Raw genomic sequence first — 27,306 nt, 5'->3', positions numbered from 1 at the left:
TTCTTGGGGCTGGATGTGTTTTGGGTTTTCAATTTTTTTGGAATCTGGAATATATAATGAGATTGCTTGGGATTGCCATCATTTCTGACTCAATTGATATGCTACCAGTAAGCAGCCTTTGACTTGCACTTGTTCATCACACACGTATACTTAAGAGTAAAAGTTATTACATACTACTGATAAATGAAACTATACTGTGTGCAGGATAACAAAGGCAGCACAACAGTATTAACACGACCCAACGAGACTAACACACTTTTCATCCCTTTTCCCTCCGGGAGAAGGCTCAGGAGCCTGAAGACTCGTACGGCCAGATTTGGGAACAGCTTCTTTCAAACTGTGATAAGACTGCTGAACGGATCCTGACCCGGATCTGGGCAGCACCCTCCAAATATCCGGACCTGCCTCGGGTTTTTTTTGTACTACCTTACTTTCCCTTTTCTATTTATGATTTATAATTTAAATTTTTAATATTTACTATTGATTTGTACTCCAGGGAGCAGAAAGCACAGAATCAAATATCGCTGTGATGATTGTATGTTCTAGTATCAATTGTTTGGCGACAATAAAGTATTGGGAGAACAATTGAACAACAAACAATGGCAGGCTTTCAGTTCTCCACCATCAATGCCATGCTTTGATTAAAAGTTTACAGTGTATTGTATTTGTATTTTACTTTTTTTTAGGTTTTATATACTGTATAAAAACATATCGGTGTAGTTATAAAGAAGGCAAGACAGCAGCTATACTTTATTAGGCGTTTGAAGCGATTTGGCATGTCAACAAATATACTTAAAAACTTCTATAGTTGTATTGTGGAGAGCATTCTGACAGGCTGCATCACTGTCTGGTATGGAGGGGCTTCTGCACAGGACCGAAAGAAGCTGCAGAAGGTTGTAAATCTAGTCAGCTCCATCTTGGACACTAGCCTACAAAGTGCCCAGGACATCTTTAGGGAGCTGTGTCTCTGGAAGGCAGTGTCCATTATTAAGGACATTCAGCACCCAGGGCATGTCCTTTTCTCACTGTTACCATCAGGTAGGAGGTACAGAAGCCTGAAGGCTCACACTCAGTGATTCAGGAACAGCTTCTTCCCCTCTGCCATCCGATTCCTAAATGGACATTGAATATTTGGACACTACCTCACTTTTTAAAAGACATACATTATTTCTGTTTTTGCACTTTTTAAAATGTATTCAATAAGTAATTGATTTACTTGTTTATTATTATTATTTTATTTATTATTGATTTTTTTCTCTCTCTGCTAGATTTTGTATTGCATTGGACTGCTGCTGCTAAGTTAACGAATTTCACGTCACATGCCAGTGATAATAAACCTGATTCTGAAAACAATCCGCGTAGTAAACTTGCTCTGGTACTAGATTTTCGTGATCAACAGACACTCTAAGAATTCAATGCTGTACCTTTTCTTAAATTTTTGCAACCAGCCAGCTGCATACTCTCAATTACCTTCAATTTTCAGTTCATTGTGATAGATCTTTGCTTGTTTCGTGATCAGCATACGGTTAAGCGGCATGCGTTCACTCCAAAGCTGACGATGCATGACTGAGATCTTCAATATTCACTTTATGCCGCCGTTTTCTATTTTTCATGAACTTCTGTTCATTACAATATGTGAGGTCACTTCTCAGAAATGTCTGTGCTGCGCGGAGACTTTCCCAGCATCTTGCAGAATTTTCCAAGTGTGATGTTATGTCAGCACTCAAAAAAAAAGGATTTTTGGAGGTTTTCGGATTTTGGAATTTCAAATAAGGGGTACTCAACCTGTATCCATAGGAGGGAGGGGAGGGAACGTCGACTCAGACCACGAGAGGCCTGCATTGGGCATTTTCATGCCTTGCAAGGTGCAGATTGGAAGTCTGTGTGGAGCGTCACTCCTCGCACAGACTAGAGCAATGTGTGATTAAGTGCCGTGCTCAAGGGCACTGTATCTATAAGTGGGGGCCAATTGTTCGTGACACGGAAGCTTGATCCTCTGATGACTGTTCTTTCCCATCATAAAGTGTCGTCTTCACCAAACATTGGATCAATCACACACCAGTGGGGATTGTAGGGTATGACAATCAAAGAGCAGATTTCTAGGAATAATGATCAGTCTAGAGGAGATGCAAGTTCAAACTATCCGCTCAATAGCTCTCCAAAGGGCAATTGCCCAATATTAAATACTTTTTATATATAATATTGAAGGAATATATTTAATAAGTTGTCAATGGGAGGCTACAAAATAAAACACAAGGCGGCAATTTCAGTAACAGCAAATTCATTCATTGAAACATTACACAGCAGAAGCTTCTGTTTAGGTGGTATCTTTATTTTCATCACAAAAGACATTAAAAATAGATACCAGAATCAGGTTCATCATCACCAGCATGTGTCAAGAAATTTGTTGTTTTGCGGCAGCATAACATTACAATACATAATAATATTTTAAACAATAAATTACAATAAGAAATATAAATAAAAAATATAATTAAGTATTGCAAAAAAAGAGCAAAAATATATAGTGAGGTGGAGTTCATAGGTTCATTGTCCATTCAGAAATCTGATGGCAAAGGGGAAGAAGCTGTTCCTGAAACGTTAAGTGTGTGTTGTCAGGCTCCTGTGCCATCTCAATGGCGGTATGAGAAAAGGGCATGTCCTGGGTGACAGGTATACTTAGTGATGTTTGCTACCTTCTGGAGGCATCGCCTTTCGCAGGTGTCATCGATGCTGGGGGGGTGGGTGCCCATGATGGAGCTGGCTGTGTTTACATGTCGGAACAGGAATGGGAATCAGAACATGTCGGTCCATGGCCTCCTTTTGTGCTGCGACGAGGCCACCCTCGGGGTGGAGAAGTAATGCCCTATATTCCGTCTTGGTAGCCTCCAACTCGATGGCATGAATATCGATTTCTCCTTCCTGTAAAAAAAACTCCACCCAACCCGCCACTTCTTCTCTTCCCCACTCTGGCCTTTTATCTCTTCCCACCTGCTTATCAACCCCCCCCCACCCCACCCCACCCTTTTATCTCTTCCCACCTGCTTATCAACCCCCCCCCACCCCACCCCCAGGTCCCCTCCTCCCTCCCTTTCTCCTTGGTGGCGGATATGTGGAATGCTCTGCCCCAGAAGGCAGTGGAGGCCAAGTCTCTGGATGCTTTCAAGAAAGAGATGGATAGAGCTCTTAAAGATAGCAGAATCAAAGGTTATGGGGATAAGGCAGGAACTGGACACTGATTGTGGATGATCAGCCATGATCACAGTGAATGGCGGTGCTGGCTCGAAGGGCCAAATGGCCTACTCCTGCACCTATTGTCTATTGTCTCCTATAGTCCACTCTCCTCCCCTATCAGATTCCTTCTTCTCCAGCCCTTTATCTTTCCTATCCAACCAGCATCGCTTATCACCCTCTAGCTATCCTCCTTCCCCTCCCCCACTTTTTTTATTCTGGCCTCTTCCCCCTTTCTTTCCAATAATGGTGAAGGGTCTCGGCCCGAAACATCGACTGTTTATTCACTTCCATAGATGCTGCCTGACCTGCTGAGTTCCTTCAGCATTTTGAGTACATTGCTTTAAGTTTTAAATACACTGGGTTAGGAAGCCAATTTAGGTAAGAAAGGTTTGATGGAACAGCACATAAAATACAGCGATAATCAGCAAAAACAAAATGAATTTTGACAAAATTGTCAACATGATATCTCTGCTTATAGAAACATAGAAAACCTACAGCACAATACAGGCCCTTCAGCCCACAAAGTTGTGCCAAACATGTTCCTACCTTAGAAATTACTAGACTTACCCATAGCCCTCTATTTTTCTAAGCTCCATGTATCTATCCAAAAGTCTCTTAAAAGACCCTATCATATCCGCCTTCACCGTTGCTGGCAGCCTATTCCACACACTCACCACTCTGAGTAAAAAACTTACCCCTGACATCACCTCTGTACCTACTCCCCAGCACCTTAAACCTGTGTCCTCTTGTGGCAACCATTTCAGCCCTGGGAAAAAGCCTCTGACTACTCACACAATCAATGGCTCTCATCATCTTATACACCTCTATCAAGTCACCTCTCATCCTCCATCGCTCCAAGGAGAAAAGGCTGAGTTCACTCAACCTGTTTTCATAAGATCTGCTCCCCAATCTAGGCAACATCTTTGTAAATCTCCTTTGCACCCTTTCCATGGTTTCCACATCCTTCCTGTAGTGAGGTGACCAGAACTGAGCACAGTACTCCAAGTGGGATCTGACCAGGGTCCTATATAGCTGCAACATTACCTCTCAGCTCCTAAATTCAATTCCATGATTAATGAAGGCCAATACACCATATGCCTTCCTAACCACAGCGGCAACCTGCGCAGCTGCTTTGGGCGTCCTATGGACTCCGACCCCAAGATACCTCTGATCCTCCACATTGCCAAGAGTCTTATCTTTCCACAAGTGCACAGAGACAAATCATTATAAATCATAGAAACAGGTTCAACTCATCCATGCCAATTCAGGCACCTTAAACTCGTCCTATCTGCCTGTATTTGGCCCATATCTCTCTAAATCTTTCCTGTCCATGTACCAGTTCAAAGTCTTTTAAAAGCTGTAATAATGCCTGGCTCTACTACTTCTTCTAGCTGCTCACAAAATACATGGAGCACCCTCTCTGTGAAAAACTTACTGCAATTCCACCTTTAAATTTCTTCAAACTCACCTTAAACCTATGCATTCAAGTTTCTCCTATCTTGGAAAAAAGATGTGACTTTTCACCATATCTGCTTCCCACATGATTTTATTAACTCCTCTCACCCTCATTCGCTCCAGAGAAAACCATTCCCAGGTGAAACAACTTCTTTTAACTCAAGCCCTCCTATCTTGTGTCCTGGTTTTTGCCTTTTAAAAAAAATTTTTATTGCAATTATATTCAGAGAATAGTAGTTGGGAATATCATCACCAAAGATTAACTAAACAATGATTAATTTTAATTTCCTTCCTAATCCCTCACTTTCTATAAATATTTGTTCTTTTTCCCTTTGTCAGTAAGGAGGCAGGGCACAGGAACAGCCAAAGCCTGCTACTAAAACCATACACCCTACATTCGCCTTTTCCAAGCTCATTTTTTTGGATTTGAGTGCAATTTGGGAACCACTTACTCTGTTTGTTTTGCTGGATTTGGCTGACTGAAAGCTCCATCAACACAGAAAGAGGCGGGATTGTAAAAAGTAAGAGGAATAAACATACAATGTTTTGGGCCGAGACCCTTCATCAGGACTGGAAAGGAAGGCGAAAGAAGCCAGAATAAGGTGGGGGGGGGGAATACAAGTTGGCAGATGATAGGTGAAGCCAGATTGGGGGAGGGGGGAGAGTAGGGAAGATGAAGTTAGAAGCTGGGAGGTAATGGTTGGGCAAAGGTAAAGGGCTGAAGTAGAAAGAATCAGATAGAAGAGGAGAGTGGGATCATGGAAAGGAGGAGGGGCACCTGAGGGAGGTGATAGGCAGGTGAGAAGAAGAGAAGGGGTAAGAGAGGAGCTAGAATGGGGAATGGAAAAAGAGGGAAGGTGGGGGCGGGATAATCGATGTTCATGTCATCAGGTTGGAGGCTATCCAAGAGGAACATGAGGTACTGCTCCTCCATTTTGAGAGTGGCCTCATGATGGCAGTAGAGGAAGGCACAGACAGACATATTGGAATGGGAATGGGGAGCAGAATTTAAATGGTTGGCTGCTGGGAAACCCTGCCTATTGTGGACAGACCAATCTACACTGAGCCTCACCATTGTAGAGGGGGTGGCACCAGGAGCACTGGATAAAGTAGATGAAGCCAACAGAAACAGATACTGTGGATGACTTGACAGAACACAACCCTTATTGTCTTGATGTCAGTTGAATCCACAATTGTTTAAATTCTGCTTTCTGCTGATTTATTTTGTCACTTGTGGAGATGTTTCATCCCAACTACTGGAACTCCTCCTCTCTTTTCTGTTTAAAAAAAAACTCTCAAAATTCATCTGTTCATCCAGCAATTTAAACCTACCTCTTTCTAAATCTTTTCTCCTTCCTTATCATGATTTATTCCTATTTGTTCAGTGGAAAGAATCTCAAGGTATTTTTCACATGGAGATCATTAATAAATATTTGTGCTAGCTGGCAGTACCCACAGCCCTGAGGGCTTTTTTCCTGTGGGTAAGCTTAATATACTCTTCCAAGAACTTTGCTGTGGCAAATTACCTCTGCTCCATTGTACCTAGTTTCCTTCATGTTTGGGATGTGCATGGAGACAGAAAGCAAATCGCTGCAAGCATATTCAGTTGAGAAGGCAGAAAACTTATGAAGGAGTGTTTCTACTGCACAGATGCCATGCACAGTGAGCAGGCTTCAATAATAAAGAGGGCCCACTGAAATAAAGGACAATACTTCTAGTTAAGCCTAAAGCCACAATATTTTCTGTACACATTATACGTTAAAAGTCTAGATGTTTGTTTGTTTGTTTTTAAACCCCGAACCCTTGAGTCAGTGTTGGAATAACGTAAATCATAGCTTACAAAACATAAAATTATCCATAAAATAAAAACATGGCAGAAATAAATATCAAAATAATAACCATGTGTGTCTAATAACAGAAAAGGCTACCATTCAGCAATATGCTTCACCACTACATTCACCACTATTCCCCCCCCCCACCCAGGGAAACCGAAATATTTGCCCCATTTTTGAGCATAGATGTCCAATCTATCAAACTGTTTGTAAGACATGCGTTCAAAAGCTGCCACTTTGGCTATTTCTGTGACCCACTCCTGAAATGATGGTCAGGATGGTCCCCCCACTCCATCAAAATAAAAATGTTTGCTTTGGCCACCAGAACATTAAGGCACCTTCACAAACCCCTACAGCCCCGATAACCCTGTGATCTTTGTCTCTGTAGCCAATGAGACAGCATCCTTTTGAAGGGCGAATCCACAGAAAGCATCTGGCCCCAGCCCAGACGGGATATTTGGTCGAGCACTGAAGACCGGTGCTGATCAACCATCTGGAGTATTTACGAATGTATTCAATCTGTCGCTTTGGCATTTCAAGGTACCTACCTGCTTAAGGCAGGTTTCCATCATACCAGTGTCCAAGAAGAATGTAGCTACCTGCCTCAAAGACTATTGCCCAGATGAAGAATCATCATACAGGAGGGCCTATATCTGAAGGGCAGATATCCATATTTGCACAAAACCCCGAAAGAAAACCACACTTGAAACAGAATGGAGAGGCTTCTGCCCAAATGAATTTTCACAACGTTTCCTGTTTTGGGTTGAACTTTAAAGCTTATTTAAAAATAATTCTCGTGTGAGAAACATGATCTCTGTTCAACTCTAGTCATACTTAAATATTCCACACACTGCTCGGCATAGAGTGATACAGGCCTAATGCAGGCAAACGGGATTAGCATAGAGAGGCATCACAGTCGGGATGTGATAGACCTGTTTCTATACTGTACAAAGGATGTGGCTCCTGAGGTATGGTAAGTAGTCCACATTACACAGAGTCCCACCATGAACAGTAATTGTTGGGGGCAGCATGGTGCAGCAAGAGGAATGTTGGTAGAGGACTCTAGTCTTATGGCTGTTGAGTGCAAGTGCCCATTCTTTGTACACTTCAATGAATAATCTTACAATGGCTCAACCTCCAAGCATGAACAAATGCAAGTATATTCTCCATACTAAAATTCACCTTCTAAAGCCAGGTTACCTTGATTCTTGTGCATAGTTGCGGGAGGCTGAACTGATTCCCACTAGTTCTGAAGATAAGGTCCACTCCCCAATACAGTTTGTTTGAATTGAACCTCTAGCTTCGGCAGTCTGCGGTACCCACATGCTTAAAGCAGGCTTTAGTCATATCATTGCCCAGGAAGAATGTGGTAACTTGTCTCAATGTCTATAACCCAGGTGACAAATTGGTATCTAGGAGGGAGATTGAAGTTCTGATTGAGTGATACCACAGCGATAAACTCTCAGCAAAACCAAAGAGCTGATTATCGACTACAGGAAGTAGAAGCTGAAGGTCCATGATGTAGTCCTCATTAGAGAATTGGAGGTGAAGAGGGTCTGTAGTCTTAAATTCTTTGGTGTTATCATATCAGATCTGTCCCAGGACCAGCAGACAAGTGCCATCACACTTGAGTTCCTTTACTTTCTAGGTTCGGTAGATTCAACATTTCATCGAAGACTCTGACTAACTTCTATAGATGCACAGTGGGGGGTATCCTAACTGGATGCATCGTGGCCTGGCACAGATTCACCAATGCCCACACTGTCACAGCCAAAGCTCCCCTGACCCCCACCACTGAGCACAGTTACATGGAGCGCTGCCACAAGAAAGCAGCATCCATCATCAAAGTCCCCCACCATCCAGATTCAGTTCTCTTCTTGCCACAACCATCAGGCAGTAGGTACACCAGCCATAGGTCCCACACCGTCAGGTTCAGCAACAATTATTATCCTACAGTCATCAAGCTCCTGAAATGGCTTGGATTACTTACCACAACCCTGAACTCATTCTTCAAAGTACCAGCTCACTTTCAAGGCCTCTTTACTACAACTTATGCTCTCAGTATTATTTTTTTATTTGCAAAATTTGTCTTCTTTTGCACATTGGTTGTTTGTCAGCCTTTGTGGATTGGTTTTTTCACAAATTCCACTGCACGTCTTCATTTTCCTATAAATGCCCACAAAAAAGTGAATCTCAAAGTAGTATATGTTAATATATATGTACTTAGATAATAAATTTTATTTTGAACTTTGCCTTGAAGGCCAGAGAAGATATGCTGGAGATAAACTGTATGTCATTTTTTTTTCCTTTTATCTCTTGTACTTAGCATCAATTGGGCCATTAACTGATTCACTGGTGCCCATCCTGTTCACAGTCCAAGGCCTATTATAACTTATCTTGCAAACTCTCCCCTATGATGAAATGTAACGTGTGTTCTTAACATTATATTTCTTAAATCTATTTGCTGCAAGGGAATTTCTCGTTTTTCCTTTATGTCCAACATATGCCTTTAATTAGCCTGTCCATATATTCAATTTCTCCTTAAATTGCTATTTGAAGTAAGAACTTAGGACTCAGTATTGCAATGCAAAAATTATTAACATGAGCTAATGTACAAACACATTTTAATCGAAACACATGATTTAAAACAAGATTAACAAAGTCACAGAACATTAACTGATCTTTGGTAAAGAGCTGCAAAATCATCTGCCACAGGATATAGTTCTAGAAAAAGTGTGAAATAGTAACAGGATATCAAAACCAGATGATGACATCGTGGAAGCAGCATAATGAGAACAACCTTGGTGAGGCATTGAATATGCATTTTGATTGAATTAGTCATGGGGAGGATTGATTGAACTGTTTCCTTTACGCATCTATGGAAGGTCACTGATTTCGGATTGTGCTGTTGCTTTTCATTCAGAAGAAGGAGCTCCAAACAAGATCGTACGATTGTACTCCTGAAACACCGATAGACTCGGATTGGAAATCCATGATTGGGTAAATATTTTTAAACCACAAAAGCAACTCCTAGCTCTAAGATTAATAAAGAATAAATTGACATGACTCTGAATTTTGATTTAATCACAGAATAAATAATATTGCTATCTATTACAGTATTCACCTATTTACACTGATGATTTCCAATGTAACATAGTCTATTGCTTCTGTTATTCTGGAAAAAGGTAAAAGTCTTTACCATTATTTCTTTCTTCCTTCAGAGTTCAAGATTAGTTGATCCAAAGTGTTGAAATTTGAGTCCAAGCAACAAAAAGAAATATGACCATAAGACGTAGAAGCAGATCTAGGCCACTTGGCACATTGAAACTGCTCTGCCACTCTATCATGGCTGAATTATTATCCCTCTCAAGCCTATTCTCCTGCCTTCTCCCCGTAACCTTTGACACCCTGACAGATCAAGAAACTATCAACCTCTGCTTTAAATATAGGCAATGACTTCGACTCCACAGCCATCCATGGCAATGAATTCCACAGATTCACCACCCTCTGGTTGAAGAAATTCCTCTTCATCCCTGTTCCGAATGGATACTCCTCTACTCTGAGGACATGCCCTCTGGTCCTAGACTCCCCCACTAAAGGAAACAACTTCTCAACATCCACTCTATCCAGACAAAAGGTCAATAGCTTTCATTGAGATCTCCCTTCATTCTTCTAAATTCCAGTGAGTACAGGCCCAGAGCAAACAAATACTTCTCGTACGTTAACGCTTTCATTCCTGGAATCATTTTCATGAACGTCCTCTCAACTCTTTCCAATGCCAGAACATTATTTTTTAGGTAAAACTGCTCACAATACTCCAAGTGCTGACTGACCAATATCCTATAAAGCCTCAGCATTACATCCTTGCTTTTATATTCTAGTCCTCTCAAAATGAATGCTAACATTGCTAAGGATCCCTTTACCTTAAACTCCCTAATCAAATCCAAATCTTAATCAAATATTAGGGCAGATTTGTTAAAGAGGTAGATTTTGAAGAGCAACTGAAAGAAACTTCTGAAAAGGAAATCTATTGCTTAGGACTCAGGCATACCGTTACTGGTGGAGTGACAAAATCCCAGTACAGTACTAAAGGCCAGAAAATCAGAAGGAAGTTACAATATTTCTAAGTTCAATATTTGTAGATGAATTATTTCAAACTCTAAAAGAACTTCTATTCATAGTTCGGTAAATAAAAGTGAACCATTTCAATTTCAGGAAATCTGGCTGTCTAATGCAGTACTGAGAGTCCAAGCTGCTAATTAAAACCATCTTCAAAGTACATTTATTATCGGAGTGTAAATACCACATACAACCATGAAATTCATATTCTTGTAGGCAGCCACAAAACAAACACAATAGAGTCCATTAAAAACTCTACACAACTAAGACCGTCAAACACACAACGTAGGGAAAAAAAGAACAAATCCGGCAAGCAATAAAAAAGTAAGCAAATAACACACAGAACATGAACTGTAGAGTCCCTGATAGTGAGGCTACAGTTGCAGAGTCAGTTCAGCGGTGAGGTGAGTACAGCCATCCAGGAGCCTAATGGCTGCAGGCCACAGCTGCAGAGTTAGTTCAGCGTTGAGGTGAGTACAGCCATCCAGGAGCCTGATAGTGAGGCTACAGCTGCAGAGTCAGTTCAGCGTTAAGGCGAGTAGGAGACAGAGCAGGGAGCTGAACACCGGTTCATCCTTCATCCTCAGCCTCAAAGCCTTAATCTTTTTAACCTGGCTCAGCACTTAAATTGGCTGATCATCTGTTCACTCTTTGCTCTTGGGGCCTGGGCCCGGGCCCATCTGCTTCAATCTGGCTTCAAGTCTGCTCCAGCAATGGCTACAGCTGTACCTGATTCTCAACAGTCCAGTTCACTGAATCCTTCAGGGTACCACAAAAATGCCAGATTGTTCAGATGGTTCAAAATCACAGTTGCCAAAAGGAAATTACAGGCTGCAGATTGCAGTAATTGATCGCCAGCACCACTTTGGTGTCTTAGGTAATCAAATATAACCAAATATTCAAAATGTGAAGACATTTTGTAAATGAGAATAACTATAGGAAAACAGTATCCCTGTGCCTGGAGCCACTAAGAGGATCGTACTTCAGCTATCAAACAATCTTGTAAGACCATTGTTTCTAGGAGAAGATCTCACTTCCTTTTCGAATCTTTTCTTGCTAAGGTTTTTCGTGTTTTTCATTAAAGTTCCCTGTTACCCAATGTAACTCAAGCATTTTCAATTTTCCAAACAGGTGAAGAATGCTTAAATAAAATTGTCAGCAAAACAGCATTATTTATTTCAAAAAAGACAGAGAAAATGAAACCCACTCATGGATGTCTCAAGAAAGCATGCTTTCCATCTACAACTTCATGTTCCTGAAATGGTTTCAGTCTGCTGTTTGATTAGTTTAGCTCAGAATCAGAATCAGAATCAAGTTTATTATCTCTGGCATATATTGTGCAGCAACAGTACATTGCATTACATAAAATATATTAAAAACTACAATAAAATATATATTTTAAAAAATAAATAAGTAATGCACAAAGAGCAAAAATAGTGAGGTAATGTTCATGAGTCATTGTCTGTTCAGAAATCTGATGGTGGAGGGAAAGAAGCTGTTCCAAAACCGTGGAGTATGTGCCTTCAGAAGCCTGTAGCTTCTCCTAGATGATCATAATGAAAAGATGTTATGTCCTGGGAGGTGGGGGTATTAATGATGCTTAATTCCTTTCTGAGGCATCACCTTTGGAAAATGTCTTCGATGATGGGGAGGTTCGTGCCCATGATGGAGCTAGACGGGTCCAGTTAATGGGGCAATTTCACTTCCACAGCCACACTCAAGGTTAGACACTTTAGTCCGGACCATACACTTCTCACCAAATGAATGATGTCACCTCCTGCACATATATACTTACCTGTGACACCCTTTTTTACTAGGTGTCTCTGGAAATGCAGCTTGTTAGCCACTCACTAACAGCCAATTGACTCCACGGCAAGAAACCCACCTTCCTCGGGCTTCATACGTCTAGGGTGTATACGACTTTGGTCCCATCAAATCCGTGAGGTTGGAATGCCTCGCCCACCCAAACCCCAGTTTGTGTGAATGCTGCATGATTTACTGCCCCCAGCCAAAAATAACAGACCGTACATTGCACACAATTATAAGGAAGTATATTTAAGAATGTTGACTTAAGCAACAAGTTATTAAAGGAAAAAAAGATAAAGCAAAAACGGCCCATTATACTTAAACAGTCACATGTTCACAGTGGCGCTCAAATCTTCCAAAAGCCGTTGTTTTCGATGTACACACTGCACCTTCCAAATATCGCTCAAAATCCATCTCGAACAAACGGGCTCTCCCATGGGGGTATTGGTTCTCCCTCCTTGAAGCCATTCATCTGCACAAAGCACCTTGTGCAACAGGAACGACATCCTCAGCCATCTTCCCTTCTGTCTTCTCCCAACTCCCGCCAACAGAGACCTCTCCGCCCAGTGTTCTCTAGAATCTTCTCCCAATTCTACCCTCCTGACTGGCTAACACCACATTCCTACGTTGAACAACAACACCCCTTATCTCAGCTCAAAACTAAACAAGCTGAAAGCAGAACAGACTGCTCTTAGAGAACTGCTAAAATGAAATACCAGCAGCATAGCAGTAAAAATCTTAACCAGGGTGTCACACCTGTTTAGTGTAAACAGACCAATCTTAGCTGAGAAAGAGGGGATACAAGCTGTCCCTATCACAGTGATAACAACCTCCAAATTAATTGACCCAAATGTCTTTTGCATTGAGAACCAGTGTATACAGCAACTACTTAAGGCAATATTAATGTCATTTATTCTCAAACTAGGTGTCACAAAATGCAACAGTTATTCCTGGAATTGAAAGCGCTTTCAGTAGTGCATTTAGTTACAGGTTCTCCCCCCTTCCTCTAATAAACTCATAATCTCTCACCTCCTGTGAGTCCACTACTACTTCCATCCCAACCACTAGCAAAAGTGTCTTCAGTCACCTGTGTCCAAAGTTCGTAAGTTTCTTTTGCAACTCTCTTCAGCTTTTGCTGATGTGCTCCTTAAGATGTAGAACTCTTACCAGCAGTTTGAGTGATTTCTTTCACTAAGTTAATTTCTGGTTTGCTATGCTCATTTGGATCCTTTTACAAAGTAATAATGCTGTAGAAATCCATATTGTTATTGATAAGAAAACTTCAAACCACACCCTGCATCAAATGTTTGTTATAAATTCAGACCTCCCTCAGAATCTTGATTTTCTCTAAGCCAAATGTGTAATCAGGAAACAGAATAGCTTGTGCACCAATCCTACAGATCCAAGTACCTTTTCCTTTAACTCTTCATGGACTAAAATGTTTACGGGAAACAAAAAGTTTAATAGAGATTGTAACAAAGAGTTTTAAAAAAACTAAATACCAATGAACAAACACCAAAAATAAACATCTCAGTGTAATCGAAAGAAAATGGTACTGTAGACCACATACTATATTTGGTTAAATTATAACACCTCTGAAGTCACCACAGTAAGGTCACCAAACATGCATTGAAAAACAACCAAAGCACAACAGCACAATAACTAGGTTATTATATATTTTTTCTAAAACAAAAGTGTTTATTTAAATCCTGATCACACATCCATTTTGGGCCAAAATAGAAAACTGCAAACTAAACCCAATGTTGCTAACCACAAGAATGTGTGCACTGTCAGGCAGAGACATGTCGTGCCACCCCTAGCCTTAGTCCCTCTGTTTAAGCAGCCTAACTTAATTTAACTTTTCTCTTAAATGACAAAACTAAGTTATTTAAGTACTTAACTACAATGTAAAAGAATTACATGCTCTCATTCTGAAGAGAATTTCTGAATCCAGGTAGTACAGCTAGGATCAAAACAACTGAGCTAAAGAAAAGTACTCTGAAAAAAGGGCACAACTAAGCTTACACAAAAGTATTTGCATTCTCAAAAAGGATGGAGCTTATTTCTAACAAAGTAGGTCTCCTAAAGGTCAAGACACTGACAAAATAGCTGCCTGCCTGTTGCACTGAATAAAGCAACGCCCTCAAAAGGAAGTCTTAGGCACTTCCTCACTATTTGAGAGACAGCAAGCTAAAAAACAAAATCAAGAGGTGGTGAGTATTACCAAATCAGTTTAATTCTGTAAACTAAATATCTGCTGCAGCTTTTCAATTTAATAACCTATGTACTCTACATTATTGCATTTGTGTCTGTGCAACACTAAATCTCACTGAACAGCTTTGAACAGATGGCTTCACAAAGCAGAACTATTTGCTCAGCGCTTTGCAGCCGACGAGGCCCTGTGGGTTGACAGGATGGCGCAAATATTTCCGCAAGAAACAGAATCGTTTGAAACAATATTCTCTTTCTGAGTACAAGACAAGGCAAACTGGTCTTTGTTGATCTGACTGAGTACTTGTTTTGAAAGATGGTGGTGCAAATGTTGATAGCTCATGTTTTGCATAATGATTTTCTGTTACATCAGCCCAGAGCTGTCTTTTGGGGAGAAGATGTTCAGGGCTGGTGCTGATCAGCCACAATGTTAAATGATGGGGCAAGTTGAGGAGCCAAGTGACCTATTTCAGCCCCTATTTTCTTACGTTATTTTTTATGGCTCCAATCATAGATTTTTCCCCCACAGTTTTTCCAGAAGACCTTCCAGAGAACGTGGTAAGAAATAAAGAGGGTATTGTAGAGGGGCTGACTTCTTCGGCAAAATCTCAGGATTGAGAATGGCTAGCTACCGTTCTGAATTAGGAACGCACTGCCAGGGTTGGTGGTAGAGGCAGGTAAATTACAGGCATTTAAGAAACCCTTAGATAGACACATGGATGATAGAAAAACGGAAGAATCTATAGGAAGGAGGGATTAGATTGATCGCAGAGTAGATTAAATGGTCAGCACGAACACCATGGGCTCAAGAACCTAAACTGTGAAATATTATTCGATGTTCTGTTATCTCAAATGACCATTGGTTCTATAAATAATTGCAAGATATTCTAAAGGTAATTTAAATCTGTTTCTACTGCTTTTTGCTCTCCTACTGGTGTAAACTGTTTTGCCAGGTCTACTCTGTGATCATGAGCAATTCTCCTTAACCTTCCCTGCTAAGCAGACAACTCCAGTTTGTGAAACCATAAGAACTATCCAGCTACCCATCAGTGGCCATCTCCAACAACTCATTTTTACATTCATTAGCAGTGCCATCACAAAATGCCCCATTAACATCTTGCAGCCACTACGAAATGATTGCAAGAACACTGCAATGACAAACGCAGGCAAGTAACTATGCATTCTAGCATGAGAGGCTCATCTCCTTAAAACACAGATTAGAAATGTGATCGACACACACAAAATGCTGGAGGAACACAGCAGGCCAGGCAGCATCTATGGAAAGGAGTAAACAGTCAATGTTTCAGGCCAAGACCCTTCTTCAGGACTGGAAAGGAAGGAAGGAAATCAGAGTCAGAAGGTGGGAGGTGGGGCGGAGGGTAGGGGAGGATGAAGTCCAAGGAGGTAGATGATAGGTGGAACCGGGAGAGTGGGAGGGGTGAAGGTAAGTACTGGGAAGTTGATTACTGAAAGAGATACAGGGCTGGAGAAGGGGGAATCTGGTAGGAGGGTGTAGAAGACCATGGAAGAAATGGAAGGTGGAGGAGCACCAGAGGAAGGCGCTGGGCAGGTAAGGAGATAAGGTGAAAGAGAGAAACAGGAATGGTAGTGGTGGGGGAAATTACTGGAAGTTTGATAAATCAATGTTCATGCCAAAAGGTTGGAGGCAACCCAGACAGAATATTAAGTGTTGCTCCTTCAACTTGAGTGTGACCTCATCACGACAGTAGAAGGGGTCATGGACTGACATGTCGGAATGGGAACGGGAAATAGAATTGAAATGGTGGCCACCGGGAGATCCTGCTTTTTCTGGCGGATGGAGCAAAGGTGCTCAGCAAAGCGGTCTCCCCAGTCTACGTCGGGTCTCACTGATATACAGGAGTCCAGACCAGGAGCACAGGATACAGTAGATGTGATTGAATACTTCCCACTCACCTTAATGAACGCAGTTCAAAACACACTGGAGAAGTAAAAAATGAGCATTATGAAGTTTAATTGATTGACACCCCACCCACCAACTTAAACATTAAATCATTTCAACACTGCCACACTGCAGCAACAGTAGATACGATGCACTGCACATTTTTCCAGGAATTCTGGAAACACAAACCCTTCAGCCCTTCCGTTTAGAAGGTGGTCAGCTGCTGCAGGAAATATTACCAATGCCAATACATATACATTACCATCCTGCCTTGAATATTTATTGGCTTTCCCCACTACTTGGTCAAAGTACTGCTGTCACGAACCCCGTGACGGGAATAAAGAACCAGCAGAAATAGAAAACGCTTTGGAGTCCAGTATTGCTATAAACTAATAATATTTATTAGTAACTATGCTATACAGTAATATAAATGTAGATAAATCAAACAGGTTAGCAATGATTATATATATAAGTAAGTATATCAGTAAGTGTGGAAATATATGCATGAAGAACTAAAACAAGAGGAATTCTGCAGATGCTGGAAATTCAAGCAACACACATCAAAGTTGCTGGTGAACGTAGCAGGCCAGGCAGCATCTCTAGGAAAAGATGTTTCAGGCCGAGACCCTTCGTCAGGACCCTGACATCCTGACGAAGGGTCTCGGCCTGAAACGTTGACTGTACCTCTTCCTAGAGATGCTGCCTGGCCTGCTGCGTTCATCAGCAACTTTGATGTGTGTTGTATGAAGAATTAAGCTTCTTTAAGTCTAGGGGTAAAAAGATACAGTCTTACGATGATGAGTAAAGTTCAGTTCAGTTCGTGGTATTGAGTTGATGGAGAGAGAGAGAGAGAGAGGGACAGATTTGAGTCTTCAGGTGAGCTGACACCGTCGATCTTCTCGTTGTCCTTCAAAATCCTTTAAAAGTCACCGACTGTGACTTTAACAAAGAGGACCAGTTTTCTGTGGTGGAGCTATCCCCCAGGCGAGGGTGGACACATGGACAACTCCCACCCAGTCAACCCCTTTCTGCTTCTTTCCACTGCAAGAGCGATGGATTGATCCGCCTGATTGATCCTCCAAAACCCACTTTTTCTGCGGGCACAACAATGCTCATTCAGTGTCCAGAACATGTGTCTGAGGTCTATCACCTGACCTCCCATTTTATCTTCCCGTGCTGAGCATCAACTATCATTCAAACAACTCCTACTTCCTCTCTGTGAAAGAAATGCAAGCAGGCAAAAGTCCTTGAAGAAGTATCAACAACCTGCCGAAAATCATAACATCGAGTGTCCATTAAATAACGCCGCCTTCAGTCACCATAGCAACTTACGTGCTGCTATTTAATCTTTCCCAGAATTTTAAAACATACTTAAACACACTGACACATCTTTCTAAATCAGACCATAGTTCTCTGAATAGGGTCAAAGGTCCTTTTGGCCTGTAACTAAACACAGGTTTCAACAAACCACCCTCCAATGCCTTCTGAATCGAATCTCCAACAATAAATAAGAAGAGGGGAACGCCCTCATCCCAATTTTTCCCATTTCTCACACCATATGCTTTAATCATGGTCTTAAGAGTTGAGTTGAACCGTTTCAAGGCTCCCTTGGACTCAGTGTGATATGTAGATTACACCATGTGCTTAGCTTTCAATTCTCTAACTATCCCCTGGAATGTCCTTGAAGTAAAGTTACTACCCTGGTCAAATTGAATTTCTTTGAGCAGACCTACTCGTGTGTAAAACTAACTGAATGCTGTTACCATAGGCTTGGCCTCGATATTTTCGAAAGACACTGCTTCAGGAGACCTAGACACAGCACACACAATTCTTAACACGTACTGATAACCTGCTGCAGTCTTTTGCAATGGGCCTACACAATCCACTATGACCCTACGAAAAAGATTCACCAAAAGCAGATATCGGTTTAAGTAGTGTTACCTGAATAACCTGATTAGATTTCCCCTCAACTTGACAGGTATGGTCAGTCCTGTAAAAATTCACAACATCCTTCCTTAAACTAGGCCAGTAGAATTCCTTCATAATCCTATTCACTGTCTTCCTCACTCCATGATGTCCACCTAAAGGCATACTGTAAGCCATGCTTAAAATTCCAGCCCTGTAGACTTCCAGAACCACCACGTGATTTGCAGGCACTGTGGCTGGTCTCCACCCCCTCATCAACACCCCATCTTTAAGGTAATGTCCCACTGACTCTCTCTGAACCTCCTCTCCTGTGAGAGCTATCTCCTCTAAAGCCACCATTTCAGAATCTCGGTCTGTTCCTCTGTAAATTCCTTCCTCAATAAAGACAAACCTTTCTCATACACCTTACTCTTATCACCTGTACTACCCTCTAAGTCCTGCTGAAATCTGGAAGGTAGAAAAGACTGTGACACCTCATCATAACTTAAACCTTTGGTTTTGCTATCATAGGCCTCAGCAGCAGCTTTGCTCATTAACTGAACAGCTATATCAACCTTACCTTGGAGAGGTGTCAACATGCCTCCATTTTTACTAAACTCAGCACCATCATCAGGCTTATGAGACCCATGTATACGTTATGGAAGAGACCAAACAATCCATTCATCTGATTACAACTTGCCCTTTGACTTGCTTCCATAACATCACCCTGAATAACAGCATGACCTTGCTGGTGTTCAAATGTCCAAACAAAATTCAACAGAGTAGCACATCCTTTCTAAGTAGGCCTTTGTCCTGCAAGCAGGGTCAAAGGTCGCGCAACCAATCCAATCTTCTCCAGCACTTTATCCAAAAGTCCAGGAACAGCACTTTTCCCATTATTTTCAGGAACACTGACCTCACCAATTTCCACCTCTTCACCAACTTTTAAAACACGGTCTAACACAAGTGACTGAGGATCCTCACATTCCACTGGTACCAAGGTTAACCCCTTTTCACTGAACCAAGATCATCTGACACACAAAAACTGCATTTCTTTTCTACCAAGTCAGGCACCTCAGACTTCAACTGAGCCTTAACATAAGGTTCAGAATCCTGTGAGTTCACAGGTACTTCCACAACCTGAACACATTCAATCGGGACAGCTGTGTCTTCTGCGCTGTCATCACTTGTCCCAGTTTCAAATTCAAGGTCACCCCAAACCTCCCTGCTATTCTCTGGCAAACTCTTTTCTGGAGTAAACTCAACCTCGTGGATTAAAACCTCTTTGCTTTCTTATCAAACCCCTGCAGGGTAGTGGCATCCTCTGCATCTGGGTATGCCCTTACATCATCAAGAGCACAACTTTTAAATTCATTACACAAAACAAGCCCTTCCGAGCTGTAAAAATCATCAGGGTCTGACACTAAACCTCTTTGCTGCAACTCCTCTATCTTTTCCAGCTCGAACCGCCTCTGCTTGTCTGCCACGTGATCTTCACACTCCCATTTCTCCCTCTCGAGCTGTCTCTGTCCTTCTGCCTCTTCTCTCTGTTTTACTGCCTTTCTAGCCTCTCTCTCGAGCTGTTTTAATTTCAATTCATGCTCCATTCTTAATTTTCCCAACTGAAGCTGAAGCTCATCCTCAATACTAACATCCATTTCTGCTGTATTTCCACAAAACCAAATCAAAAGGAATTTTCCCCAATCAATTCAAACCAGCCTCCCAACCAATTTTGTTCATATCACGGACACAGGCCCCAATTTTGTCACGAACCCCGTGACGGGAATAAAGAACCAGCAGAAATAGAAAACGATTTGGAGTCCAGTATTGCTATAAACTAATAACATTTATTAGTAACTACACAACACAGTAATATAAATGTAGATAAATCAAACAGGTTAGCAATGATTATATATAAGTAAGTATATCAGTAAGTATGGAAATATATGTATGAAAAAACAAGCTTCTTTAAGTCTAGGGGTAAAAAGATACAGTCTTACGATGATGAGTAAAGTTCAGTTCAGTTCGTGGTATTGAGTTGATGGAGAGAGAGAGAGAGATAGAGAGGGACAGATTTGAGTCTTCAGGTGAGCTGACACCGTCGATCTTCTTGTTGTCCTTCAAAATCCTTTAAAAGTCACCGACTGTGACTTTAACCGGGGGACCGGTTTTCTGTGGTGGAGCTATCCCCCAGGCGAGGGTGGACACATGGACAACTCCCACCCAGTCAACCCCTTTTTGCTTCTTTCCACTGCAAGGCAATGGATCGATCCGCCTGATCGATCCTCCAAAACCCACTTTTTCTGCGGGCACAACAATGCTCATTCAGTGTCCAGAACATGTGTCTGAGGTCTATCACCTGACCTCCCATTTTATCTTCCCGTGCTGAGCATCAACTGTCATTCAAATAACTCCTCCTTCCTCTCTGTGAAAGAAATGCAAGCAGGCAAAAGTCCTTGAAAAAGTATCAACAACCTGCCGAAAATCATAACGTCGAGTGTCTTTTAAATAACGCTGCCTTCGGTCACCATAGCAACTTACGAGCTGCTCGGTGCTGTCTCCAACTCAGCAGAAATCCAAAAGTTAACCAGTTCTTTCTCGTGCCTTAAAGTGACAGTCCCACTGTTAGTCTTCGTCTCGCTCTCTCTCTTCCAAAACAAGATATCGATGTTAAATAACTCTCTCCCTCTCTCCCTCTTTTCAAAAACACAGTTAATGGGGGTAATTCAGGATCCCGTCACACTGCATATTCCTAATTAACAGTACTATGGGTGTCTCTCTCAACACATAGATTGCAACAAGTTAAAGCAACAGCTTATCACTGTCTTCTCAATTAAATTAGCATTAATTAAGAGTTATAGAAGCAAATAACATTGAAAAGGCCCTTCACTCCTTGAAGCACTATTTTGCATGAACCAAACACTAATCCTATTTTATTCCCATCCCCTCAATCAGAATCACAATCAGGTTTATTATCACCGGCATGTATTGTGAAATTTGTTAATTTAGCAGCAGCAGTTCAATGCAATACCTAATATAGAATAAAAAAAATAAAATAATAGTAATAATAAATAACTAAATCAATTACAGTATACATATATTGAATAGATGAAAAATCCTGCAAAAAATAGAAATAATATACATTTATAAAGTGAGGTAGTGTTCAAGGGTTCAATGTCCATTTAGGAATGAGATGGCAAAGGGGAAGAAGCTGTTCCTGAATCACCGAGTGTGTGCCTTCAGGCTTCTGTACTTCCTAGCTGATGGTAACAGTGAGAAAAGGGCATGCCCTGGGTGCTGGAGGTCTTTAATACTGGACACTGCCTTTCTGAGACACTGCTTCCTAAAGATGTCCTGAGTACTTTGTAGGCTAGTACCCAAGATGGAGCCGACTAAATTAACAACCTTCTGCAGCTTCTTTCGGTCCTACGCAGTAGCCCCCCACCACCCCCAATACCAGACAGTGATGCGGCCTGTCAGAATGCTCTCCATGGTACATCTAGAGAAGTTTTTGAGTGCATTTGTTGACATACCAAATTGCTTCAAACTCCTAATGGAGTATAGCCACTGTCTTGCCTTCTTCATAACTGCATCGTTATGTAGTTATAACGGCATCGATATGCACTTATAACTCCCGCTCGATTCTCCTCCCACGGTCCCATCAAGTCTCCCAGGATTCAGGGCAATTTACAGTGGCCAGTTCGCCCACCAGCCTGCGTACCTTTGGGATGTGGGAGGACACCAGAGCACCAGAGGAAACCCATGTGATCATTGGGAGAACATGCAAAGTCCACACAGAGAAATCTCAGATGGTAGGACTGGATGTAGGTCACTGAAGCTGTATTGGCACCAGCATGCAACCCCAATCATAGTCTTGTCAGTGAAGTTCACATCCCATAAAGGAACTAAACAGTAAGTCTGCCAAATAGGCAAATGCTTTCATTACTTATCTTATTTTGGCAAATCTCTTCTGCACCTCCCCAAGGATTTAACATTACTTTCCCTAAAATGCAGTGACCATAATTACCTTAACTGGAGCCAAGGAGCCAAGATCTAAAGAATTTTCTTAATTATATGCTCTACTGTTGAATTTGCAATATGAAATAAATTTTGCTGCTGTTTATAAAATGAGAGATCCAGCTAACCTTATTAAATTATTAGATTAATACATTTCATAATTACCACAGAATCTATATTCCATCCCAGGACACAAGCACTCACGGACCCATTTTAGAACCAATCTTTGTGCATAGATGACAATGTGTGCACAGACTTTAGGAATATTGATCTAAGGTCACAAGTATTGTTATTGCACCCATAATAACAGTTAATATACCAGATAGAGTTTCCAACTCTGGAAAACTCTCCAAAATTAGAGCACAGCCAAATCATTTTACCTGTCGAGATTTGATGGAATCGCCCTGTGTACAAATTTCCTTTACAAATGACAATGTGTTCTGGTAATGTCACACAAAGCAAATCCTCCTCCATATCAATCTTAAAATCGGAACAAGACTGTGGGAATTTGACAAGCAACAATTCCATGCATAAAAAAATAATGGGAACAGCTAATCCTTCCCAGAACAAAATGCTACCAATTCTGCGAGTCAATCGAAACTTCCAGGAATGAACAATAAACACTTGGTATCATATGCTGGATATAAAGTCAACCAGTATCTCAACCCATTCAAAAAACATAAAGATGCAAATTTAAAACTTGCAGAGTAATATTTATTTGACTAATTTGTACATCATTAAATAGGCCAATCAAAATGTTCAATTAAAATACACGATGAAGCAATTTTATCCTAAATGATTTCGTGCAGATCTATCCAGGCTAAAGATGTACCAAGAGAAACAAGTATTCTTGTTTCAGTAGAAATAACTCATACTGGAGTACTTACAGATCTTTCTTTAGGGAACGCGGTTAAAAAGATCATTTGTAAGACATACCTGTAACATAACAAAGGGACAATTAGCACATCCTATCACATTAGTGTCACAATCAAAACTATTTTCTCATGTTCCCAAGCCCCAAAATATGGGGATTTAAGTGACATTATAAATATTTAGAAGGAATAATATTCACCACTTCATGAACTATGAATTCAATCAATTTGTCTTCTCAATCACCTTTTCTTACCCCCTTGGCACAGATGACATGCTCAAAAGATACGTAGGCTAGTCAACAAATACAGAAATTGCTAGAAAACTGTTTAAATACTGTAAAGTGCTCTGAGGCTTCCTGATGTTATGAAAGAATCTATACAAATTCATAATTAATTCAAACTTTCTCACATGGAGGGTCTCACTTGCTACATTAATCACTCACCCAGTTGAAGCAATAGGCACAGTCAAGCACATTTAATAAGAGTGTGATTCATTGTGGACTGCAGACCACATGAACTTTCCCTGCATCCTTCATTTGTCTATCCCAGCTGCTTACCAACCTGCTTCAGACTGTCCAACATCTCCTGAAGGTGACAATTAATTTCCTGGACATCACTGAGAGCAATCCAGAAGAAAAAACATAAAGATTGTAGCTCTTTTTTTTTGCTTTCTTAGAGCATGTTCATACTTTGACCCAAGAATCTGGAAAACTAGGAGCCAAAGCATTTTGTTTGCTTGTACAAATATTTGTGATTTGTTAACCAGATCTGTATTTTCTTCAAATATTATTTCCTTCTGACTGCTTTTTTAATATCAACCCCTTCTCCAAAACATTGTTGGACAGATAAATCAATTGTAAGCAAGTTCCCTTAGTTTACATTGCTTTAAGTAATTGCTTTTCTAAGTCATCCACACCTGAACAATTGGCTGAAAAGGTCAGTTTCTTCTTTTCATGCTCCATTTCATCATTGCTGTTTCTTCACCAGTTTTCACACGAGATAGGAGATCATATACAGACTGATGAAGAGATTTCATATTTCTGGTTTGAGGGGGGCATTTCGAAGGGCCTGGGAAAGCTCAGAACTAAACCAAACTATTAAGAAGAGCAGGGAGAGAGACCCAAGAGTCTGCAGGTGCTGGAATACGGAGCAGCAGCAACGTGCTGGAGGAACTCTGCAGGTCAGGCAGCAACTTGAGGGAAATGGACAGTCAGCGTTTTGGGTTGAGATACTTCATGTGTTATGAGAAGCAATTAGATTAAGGATTTGTAAAGGCAAATTATATCAGATGCAAGGAGTTGCTGAAAATGCTAAAAAAAAAGGAACAAGTCAGCAAGCATCAATGGAGACAGAACTGAAGTTAAAATTTCATCAAGCCGTTGACCCAAAGCATAAACTGTATGCAATAATATAACTATTATCCTTTCACAATATTTGTTGATTTCGCACTGAAGGATTCAAACGGGTGAGTTAAGGATGGGGCAGAATTTAGGAAGTGGATATAGTGGTTAAAAATAGGAGTAGTGAGGAGGTAAAGAACAATGAATAAACTGGGAATTGAATATTCTACTTCCAGAAGATAGGACAATGAAAAAGAATCAAGTTCAATTTTATTATCAGAGGTGTACAAACATTAATGCCATGAAAATTGGCGTTACTGTATGTAGCAGCAGCACAGTACTTAAGGCAAACATAATATAAACTTAAAGTAACACTAATTTATACAGAACTTACACGACAAAATAAACATAACGACACCGGTGCCAGTTCAGAGAGAGAAAAAAATATATAGTCGAGGTGGTGTAAGGATTTTTCAGGTCAGTTCAAGAATCTGATGGCAGTAAGGAAGAAGCTGCTGTAGCACCAAGGAGGAGTGGGTTTTCAGGCTCCCGCACCTCCCAACTGGTGGCAGCAGAGAGAGTAGGCCGTGACTCAGATGCTGAAGATCCATGGTGATAACTGTCCTCAATTTCTACTTTCCTGTGCTTCAGAGCTCCCCTACCTGACCATGATGCAACCAGTCAGAAAGTTTTTCATATGCTTGTCAGGGCCTTTGAAGAAAGTAGAGATGTTGATGCACCTTCTTCATGGCGGGCATGGTATATTTAATGAAGAAGACGCTAACCTACATGAATACATCATAATTGTGGTCTTTGAGCAGAGAACACATGTGGTTAATAAAAAGGAACCAACAATGTACTACACTTAGATTTCGTTGTTGCAGAACATACAAGATCACAGTGTAGGAGGCAAGATATTGGCAAAGATAGAAGATTGGCTAGCTGACAGGAAGAAAATATGTTTGGTTTCTTATTGCTAGTGCTGAACATGTATTGTACTATGCAAAAGGCTTGGGCATGTACTGTATATATAGCTAGAGTGCCTAATGCATTTGCATAGTACGTACTGTAATAATTTTATGTATTGCACTGTATTGTTGCTGCAAAAAAAAATTCATGACAAATGTGAGTGTTGATTATCCTGATTCTGATATGGGTCTCTGTTGTGGACTGAGAGTGGGAAGGGGGGCAGGGAGAAGGGAATCATGGTTGGGAAAATGGGAAGAGAGTGGGAAACACCAGAGAGAGATTCTGTCATGAACAATAAACCAATTGTTTGGAACCAAATGACCTTGCCTGGTGTCTCAGGGTGCCCACCACCCCCACGCTCCTGCCACCTGTCCCACACCCCTGCCACCTGTCCCACACCTCTCCCGCAGCACTCCAGCCTCACCAGTCCCAACATTCTTTGCTCCCGCCAGATTTACAAACACGCTCTCCACTCCACATTGCCAAATACAGTACTGTCAAAAATCTTAGGCACCCTAGCTATGTAAATGTGCTTAAGACTTTTGCACAGAACTGTACATGATTATCAGTTTTTTGTTGGAATTATCCTCAGAAAATTGATTCCACTGACTTCAATGTGATCAGGCAGTGAAACTCAAATTAGCAAACAGAAACAAGTTTCTCTCCAATATATTTTCGATAAAATTAATTTTTAAAAAACCGCAGAAATAATGTTTCAGTAACCACACAAGCACATACAGTACATCTAGGAGCATCAACACACTTGTTGTGTAACCTACGTCTCTCTCCTGCTTCCCTATGAATTTCTGCAGGGCAAGTAAGTTTTGCATTGCAACTGTGGTTCAGTACCTGTGCATGACAACAATACTTGATTTTAATTTCTGGTTTTAAACTGGCTTTGTTCTTTAAAATATGTCTACTAGAATTTGTTGTAACCATTTCTGACCTAGCAGCCTTACACACTAACCAAATTTAATCATTCCCCAGCGGCAGCCATGCTTTCAACTGCTGAGGCCCTAGCATTTCAAATCTATTTCCTTGAACCACTCCACATTTTTCCCCTTTGAGAGCTGTTTCAAACTTAGCCTTTTGATCAAGAGTACTCCATCAGTGACAGGTATCAAATTTTGACCAGTTCTTTGCTTGAAAATGCTCCATTTGACGTATAGTGTATGTTATATAAATCCAACTTACTGTTGTTGGGTCCACTTTAAACCTAAATGTAATTATCCATAAATAGCATTTTTAATTTCAGCAAAGCTTAAACTCATTGACTTTCTACTTACCAAAAGATTAACTGCTTACCTTCAGTTCAGTTAGACTAATGCACAATATGCACATTTACTCCTGCCAACACTTCAAAAGGAATGAAGGGAAACAAAGGCGCACATCCATTCTTGATCTGAATGAGAATAATGAACTTGGCTCCAAGAGGGATGCAACTGGCCCCTGGTGAGCTTGGCCTCACGTATTGCCCATGCCAATTGCTGTCGCTTGGTTTTTCCACTCTCGGGGTTTACACTGGCCAGCTCAGAACTACAGGAGATGGATGCCTTCAGAAATGATGGAGGATTTCGATTGTGTGAATTGGGAAGAAGCTTTTGCACTGGCTGAAGTTTGTGTCTGGT

At 41.0% G+C, this 27,306-nt stretch overlaps 2 protein-coding genes across 4 annotated transcripts in view; one reads left to right on the top strand and one right to left on the bottom strand.

Annotated features, from left to right (window-relative positions):
* The window catches only part of LOC134351987 (uncharacterized protein C7orf50 homolog), a 440,201-nt gene that overhangs the window by 227,949 nt on the left and 184,946 nt on the right, over positions 1–27,306 (bottom strand). The window lies entirely within an intron of this gene.
* Positions 9,294–27,306, top strand: part of LOC134351984 (uncharacterized) — a 39,183-nt gene continuing 21,170 nt past the window's right edge. The window contains exons 1-2 of one of the 3 annotated variants that reach the window (XM_063058977.1): positions 9,294–9,322; positions 9,442–9,518. The gene's annotated coding sequence lies outside the window, so the exon portion shown is untranslated. Of the gene's footprint in view, positions 9,323–9,441; positions 9,519–13,871; positions 14,657–27,306 lie in introns of those variants that run through there. The other 2 variants (XM_063058976.1, XM_063058975.1) reach the window with 2 other exon arrangements.

This window comes from Mobula hypostoma, chromosome 9, assembly GCF_963921235.1.
Source record: "Mobula hypostoma chromosome 9, sMobHyp1.1, whole genome shotgun sequence".
NCBI lineage: Eukaryota > Metazoa > Chordata > Chondrichthyes > Myliobatiformes > Myliobatidae > Mobula > Mobula hypostoma.
Note: the sequence above shows the minus strand (reverse complement) of the source record. Positions and strands in the feature narration are given on the sequence as shown.